We start from the raw sequence: 7,500 nt of genomic DNA, 5'->3' as shown, positions 1-7,500 counted from the left end.
AAAATAAATAAAACGACGAAAAAAAAAATTAAACGACCGACTTCAAAAGCCCAATTTCCTTACAGATAATTTCGTTCGCAAATGTCCGTTAAATAAATCAAAAAAGGATTATGGAAACGGGAGAAACGTCCCATTACTTTCACTCTTGGCTTCGTACTGCACAAAATACCTCACAGTAAGGAACCTCAACCTAATTAACCTGGCATACCTGTTTATACGGACGGAATCGAACATCATCGGTATCCGACGCCATTCATTCTTGGCTTTATCTTCCACAAACACACAAGAGAAACTTGAGTGTATGTTAGCTTACATTAGGTTAATTAAGCTTTGTCAGGTAAAAGTCCCTTCAAAGTAATTTTTGTGCATAATATAAAGCCAACAAGGAATTGAATCCGACGATGAGAACGTACGAACCATTCTCCTCTTAAATATAGGTCTCTACAACCCCCCCCCCCCCCCCAATCACACACAAAAAAGAAAATAACTATAATTCATTAAAGGCTGAACTGCGACAAGTATGATGTAGAATAGAGCCCTTAAGGGTACCGTCCCTCACAGTTGGGTGGGGGTAGTTGGGTCTGGAGGGTGGGGGGTGGGGTGGAGTTTGTCGAAAATAAGTTATATCCATTTTCATACTCGTATACGAATGTAGAATAACCCACACGACTATAAATAAACCTCCGGCGAAGAAAAAACTCGGCAGTGAGCGGGGTTCTTGAATTCCAAGGCACCCTCGTGCGGCGTCGGCAATTTTTACACGTATGTATCCCCTTCTGGAGCTAAAATATAACATTATAGTTTGACATTACCTACTAAAACTCGTCAAGGGAGGATGAAAGTGTCTTACAATAACAAATTCCTCCCATGATGAAAAAATAAAGAAAATCTTAAAAATCATCCAACAATTTTTCATATTTTCTTCATTACAAATATGATATGATTCGATTTTGACATAAAACCTCATATACTTAAGTGGTGAGTCTCTACCTCGAAAAATAAACGAACGCGACGTGTTTGATCAGATGGGTAGGTCGAGCGCGTGGTCCTCACGGCCGCACGGAGGCTCCTGAGAGTTTTCGTTTTTATGATCATTGGAGCCCAAACAATCGATAAAATGCATTATAGTAATAATATATTTACAGTTAAATAGATATACACGACTGAAGAGTATAGAGACTAAAACCCTTGCATAAAATGTCAAATACCTCAATAAACTTGTTAGATATAGGCCTATAAGTGTTATTACATCAAGAGAAGAAGCGTTCGTGGGAAACAAAGTGGTGAGTTTATATTTCAAAATGTGAACGCCTTCTAAACGGTTATTTCCAACAAATAAAGTAACAATTCAAGGTCTCTCGGTAATTACAAACTGCTTCTTACTCTAACCGTTTCTGGTTATCTCTGCATTTTTGTACACATGTGCACTTTTGTACACACATTTACAGACATGTATACATATTTACACATACATGTGAACATACGTGTACACATATGTACGCAATTGTACATGTACACACACATAGTCATTTATGCATGTGTAAGTACATGTCGATGCTAGAAAACACGAATACAAGTGGTCTGAGTCAAGCAATAACTGCGTTTATGCATGCATCATGTTGCTGAGGAAAGCATATACGGAGGTACCATTATAGTTTATACTGTAACTCTTGAATCAGTCAAGATTTCATGTAACAAACGGAATTTGAAAGAGAAATGTGTGCAGTTTTATAGTTAATTAGATAATAAAATTTCATGGAAGAAATTATTCAGAAAATGAACAGAAATATCCACAATTTTCGTCTTTCTTTTCCTTAAACTGAATTTCGCTATTCTCAGTTTACATCCGATGTAAAATTTGTTCATAACGTTGGAAAGCTAATGGAAAAGCGCAGAAATTGACCTCGAGGTTTTATATTTTTGCTTCCGTTTATTTTTGGCGATTTAAAAAAAGAAATGCCCTTAATACATGGCTTCTTCGTCCAGAGACTTACACACATTTACCCACATGTGCTCAAATAAGTACACATGTGCACATGTATGTACACGTGTGCATGTTGAATGCTAAAATGAACAAACTGTCCAAATTTGAAGAAAATCGGTAAAATAGTTTTGTAATTATTGGTATTTTAAAATTTTACCAAGCTTCACCCCCCCCCCCCCATTTTTACCCAACCCCCAACACTGAGGGGGCGGTCCCATTAAAATCCTCTGCTACCGTACGGTGCATTTTTAAAAGAAAATACCACATAGGTGCTAAAGTTAAAGTCCCCCCCCCCCCCACCACCACCACCAATAATAGTGAAAAAAATCATAACTTTCACAGACAAGGAATCAAACCAAATAAAACAAAACGAAAGTAAAACTAGAAGCAGGAGCGGGTCTTACGGTCAAATAACACGTAACAATCATGGCTGCCTGAATGATGCCTATGAGGGTAGCCATGACCGCCTAATGCGTCAACTGCTTGAAGCCAACAAGCCGACTACTGCTGACTACTGCTGATGCTACTGCTACAAGCTCACTATTACTGCTGGTGCGGATAGGCTCCTAAGCTGAACATACTGCATACAATAAGCTTATAATGCTGACGAACTCTTGACAGGTGGCGTCAGTCCCGTGAGATGCCCTGAGGTAAAGTTGCTTTAAGCTGTCTGGCGATTACGGTCAAATAAGTGATGCTGAAGGTGTGAACTGACTCAGTAGCTGGTGATAGGCTTATGTCAACTATTGGTGATAGGCCTAGGAGCTGAATGCGTTTAGCTTGTGTCTGGGTGCAACGGCCTGTCCTGTTGAGATTATCTACACCTTAATTGCACTTTATTGTATGGTCTAATTGGTCCTTGGGTTATATACCTCATTTTCCAACGGGTGTACTTCAACCTGGTAAAGGAATAACCGGCCTTATTAACACTCAACCGCGAACACACGCCTCTCTCCCATCACATTGAACACAAATAAAACTGCCTGGTGCTTGCCCTCACTCTTATTACATATTTCATACGTATTTTTTCTACTTTCTTTTCGCAATCTTTTATCATTGTTACACCCTCCATCTATGATATTATAAAACAACTTTTCTTTTAAAACAATACTTTCCTTCCCACAACATATACATATATATAAATATATAAACATATACATACATACATACATATATATATATATATATATACATATATACACACACATATACATACAGTTTTAGGTCAACAACACTTCCTCTGCTATGAAATACTAAAATCCCATCAGACAAGAGCTTGGCAGAATCTCCACAGACACTAGATGTGGCACCTAAAAGGCTTGACTGAGAGAGTAACTCCACAAAAAGTACATATCAAGGGTCAGCATGAAATCTCCGTCACTCGAGAGTCACTGGGGTCTCTACAACGGGGCTTCTCCACGCGGTATGAAATAGTCGATGGAAATACGAGTACATGCCCATCGTGGGAAGAAGAGCATTACCATACACGCCCACTGGAGGGAGAACAGAACTAGCACACGCCCACTGGAGAGAGAAGAGTCCTAGGACACACCCATCATCGAAAAAAAATGGGTACGCGCCTGTACTTCCTGAGACTGGGTCGTGAGCGCGGGTGTGGACACTGAGCAAGAGGACGGCGCACTGACAGGGGACCAGACTGAGGAAACGAAATGCTCCCACAACTCCAATTGGAAAAAAAAAAGTAGAGAGAGAAAACAATCGTAGACACACACGCACGCACACTCTAACTAACTTTTTGGGGTCTTGCCTTCACATACACACACACGCACACGTACACACGGTCACGCACACGTACATACACACACACACACACACACACACACGAAACCTACGAGTGAGAGAGAAACAAGGACGTGCACAAACGTTCCTAGAATGAGCGGGACAAGAATGAGAGTAGGAACGCAGCGCACCTCGCCAAGTGTCTCTGGGCGGGAACGATATCTCGCCCGTGTCTTCATTGTATAAGATTTTTTTTTTCTTTTTTAAACATTACATTATTTTTTTTCTTTTTTTTAACATTGTAGATTTTTTTTTCGATTATGAAACACTCATTCGATAATTCCTTTGATTACCGGATTAAAAAGAAGGAAAATACATCATTTGAAATAATAATAAAAAAAAACTCACGTCAATAGCTTATTTTCTCCCCAACGCGGTCAAAATGTTCCGAAACACCATTCGAATTTTTCCTATTCGATTCCTTAACCCTCCCCTCCCCCCCTCCATATTACTACCAACCCCCAATCCCCCAGGACTCCCCCCCCCTCTCAACCCCAACCCCACTCCCCTGGACCCTTCACCCCTACTTACACCTAACCCCCTACCCCTGAACCCTACCCCCCCAAACCATCCAACCCCCCCCCCTGAGATCACCCCCTACGGCCCTCCCCTAATCCCCGAGGACTCCCCCCCTCCCCCCTTTCCCATTCCCCAGGACTCACCCCCTCCCCCAATCCCTAGGTCTCCCTCCCCCCTCCCCGCCCATTTCCCAGGACTCTCCCCCCCCTCCCCGCCCATTTCCCAGGACTCTCCCCCACCCCACCCCATCACCAGGACCTGTCCGGTTACTGGCTAAATCGGTCTCCCGGCCGGACAACACACAGGACTGTTACCGCCAGCGCCTTACTATTTATACCTTCCGCTAGTATTACCATCACTAGCCCCCCCCCCCTCCCCCCCTTCCCCCTTCCCGTCCTCGCTAGTTGTGTATACATATGTGCACCAGATTACGACCACAACAGGACGGAAGGTGTACGCAATATTAGTCTATGAAAAAAAAGCGAGGGGGAGATAAAGATGGTGGAAGAAACACATAAGCAATGTGTGTGTGTGATTGAGTGCGTGATTGATTGAGTGTGAGAGAGAGAGTGGGTGTGAGCGAGCATTTGAGTGAGTGAGTGAGTGAGTGAGTGAGTGAGTGAGTGAGTGAGTGAGTGAGTGATTGTGTGTGAACTTGTGCGTATGCGTGTGAGTGACTATGCTTGTAAGTATGTAGTCAAACTGCAAGTAAGCGCAAAGATGAATAAATAGAACAAATTAATAATAATACTACTAATAATAATAATAATAATAATAATAAGAAGAAGAAGGAGAAGTAGAAGTTGAAAAAGAAGTTGAAGAAAAGGAGAAAATGAAGAAAAACAGTAAAAATATTAAGAAAAGAAGAGGAAAGATGAGGAAGTAGAAAAGAAAATATGAAGAAGAAGAGGAGAAAAAATATAAGAAGAAGACGGAGAAGAAGAAATGGAGGAGGAGGGAGAAACAAGAAGAAAGTAGAGGTAGAATAAAAAAGGAAAAGAAGAGGAGAAAGAATAAAAAAGAAAAATAACAAGACGAAGAAGAAGAAAAAATAAAAAAACAAGAAAAAAATTATAAAAAAGAAGAAAAGAAAAAACAAAGAAGAAGAATAAGAGGAAATAAGAAAACATATGAGGAGGAGAAAAAGACAACAACATTATAAAGACGACGAAGAGGAAGAAACAAAAACAACAAATACAACAACAACAACACCATCCCCACCAAGCACAATACTCATACCACGACGGGGCACTCACCCCCCCCCCCCCCCCCGGCAAGTGCATAGACAAGGCTGGGTATTTGTGGCTCCTGACGCAGACCTCAAGGCTCCTACTCCTCCTCTTTCTCCTCCTCCTCTTCCTCTTCCTTTCTCCCTCTCCATTTTCCTTTCTCCTCCTCCTTCTCCTCTTCCTCTCTCCATTTTCCTTTCTCCTCCTCCTCTTCCTCTTCCTCTCTCCATTTTCCTTTCTCTTCCTCCTCCTCCTCTTCCTCTCTCAATTTTCCTTTCTCTTCCTCCTTCTCCTCTTCCTCTCTCCATTTTCCTTTCTCTTCCTCCTTCTCCTCTTCCTCTCTCCATTTTCCTTTCTCCTCCTCCTTCTCCTCTTACTCTCTCCATTTTCCTTTCTCCTCCTCCTTCTCCTCTTCCTCTTCCTCTCTCCATTTTCCTTTCTCTTCCTCCTTATCCTCTTCCTCTCTCCATTTTCCTTTCTCCTCCTCCTTCTCCTCCTCTCTCCATTTTCCTTTCTCCTTCTCCTTCTCTCCAGTTTCCTTTATTCTCCTCCTCCTTCTTTCTCTCTCTCTCTCTTTTCCTCCTCCTCTTACTTTTTCTATTCATTCTTTTTCCCTTCTCCTCCTCCTCCTCTCCCCCTTTCTTCTTCTACATTTTGTTCCCCTTTCTCTTTTCCTCCCCCTTTCTTCTCTAGTGATATTTATATATTTTCCTCTCCCTTTCTTTTTCTCTTTCTCCAGTTATCTCTTCCGTTTTCCCTTCTTCTCCTTTTCCTCTTTCTACTTTTACTTTTTTTTCTCTTTTCCTCCTCCTCTCTCACTCTTGTCATATTACTCCATTTCCTCTTCTTCTTCCCCTCCTTCTATTTCTTCTTTTCCTCTAGTATTACTACTCCATTTCCTCCCTTCTTTTTCTCCTCTTTCTTCTTCTGCTACTTTTATTTTTCTATTTTCCTCCTCCTCTCTCCCCCTCCGCTGATACTGCTCTATTTTCTGTTTTCCTCCTCTTTCCACTCTTTATTTCTCACGCCTTCCTCCTCTTCGTTCTTCTCTCTCTACTCCTTTTCCCTCTTTTTCTCCTCCTCCTCTCCCCCCCTCCAATACTACTTAATTTTCCCTTCTTCTTCTCTTACTCCTCCTTCGTCTGTTTTTTTTTCCTCCTATTCCTTCTTTTACTCCCCTATTTCCCCTTTTCCTCCCCCCCATCCCTTTCCAATACATCTCTATTTTCCCATCTCCTTCTTCGTCCTTCTCATCCTTCTTCCCTACCTCTCTCTTTCTCTTCCACCTCTCTTTTTCTCTTGCTCTCTTCCCTCTCTTTCTCTCTTCCTATCTTCCTCTTCCTCTTCCTATCTCCCTCTCCTTCCTATCTCCCTCTTCCTCTTCCTATCTCCTTCTCCCTTTCCCTCATCCGATTTCCCTCTCCTTATCTCTTTCCTTCTTCCAATCTCCCTCTCCCTCTTCCTATCTCGCTCTCTCTCTCTCTCTCTCTCTCTCTCTCTCTCTCTCTCTCTCTCTCTCTCTCTCTCTCTCTCTCTCTCTCTCTCTCTCTCTCTCTTTTCCTATCTCCTTCTCCCTCTTCCTATCTCCCTCTCTCTTCCTATCTCCCTCTCCCTCTTCCTATCTTCCTCTCCCTCTCTCTTCCCTTCCCTCCTCCCCGTCCCTCTCTTTTCATCCCCCGACGTTTTCCCTCTCAAGTGTGTAAAATTATCGCACCTCTGGCACCCTTAACCCCTGCCCCCCCCTTTTTTTTTCTTATACTCTGCCTTTCTTTCTGTCTGTTACGGCTGAGTACAGAACAGTATTTCCTCTCTCCTCTTTTCCTTTTCTTATTCTTCATCATCATGTTCTCCGCCTCCTTCCCCCTCTATATCTTTTTCCTTACCCATCTCTTTCTTCATCTCCCTTTCTCTTTATTTCCTTCTTTCTGCCTGCCAGTATTTCCTCTCTCCTCTTTTCCTTTTCTTATT

The 7,500-nt window shown here is 42.2% G+C and overlaps 1 long non-coding RNA gene across 3 annotated transcripts in view; it reads right to left on the bottom strand.

Moving 5' to 3' along the window:
- Nucleotides 1-3,826, bottom strand: part of LOC125024605 — a 5,533-nt gene extending 1,707 nt beyond the window's left edge. Inside the window, exons 1-2 of one of the 3 annotated variants that reach the window (XR_007114778.1) lie at nucleotides 3,466-3,826; nucleotides 2,573-2,883 (exon numbers count right to left, since the gene is read on the bottom strand). This is a non-coding gene — a long non-coding RNA (uncharacterized LOC125024605). The remainder of the gene's footprint in view (nucleotides 1-2,572; nucleotides 2,884-3,465) is intronic. The other 2 variants (XR_007114779.1, XR_007114777.1) reach the window with 2 other exon arrangements.
- Between the last annotated feature and the right edge of the window lie 3,674 nt (nucleotides 3,827-7,500).

This window comes from Penaeus chinensis, chromosome 43 (genome assembly GCF_019202785.1).
Source record: "Penaeus chinensis breed Huanghai No. 1 chromosome 43, ASM1920278v2, whole genome shotgun sequence".
NCBI lineage: Eukaryota > Metazoa > Arthropoda > Malacostraca > Decapoda > Penaeidae > Penaeus > Penaeus chinensis.
This window is presented reverse-complemented; position numbering and strand designations above follow the sequence as displayed.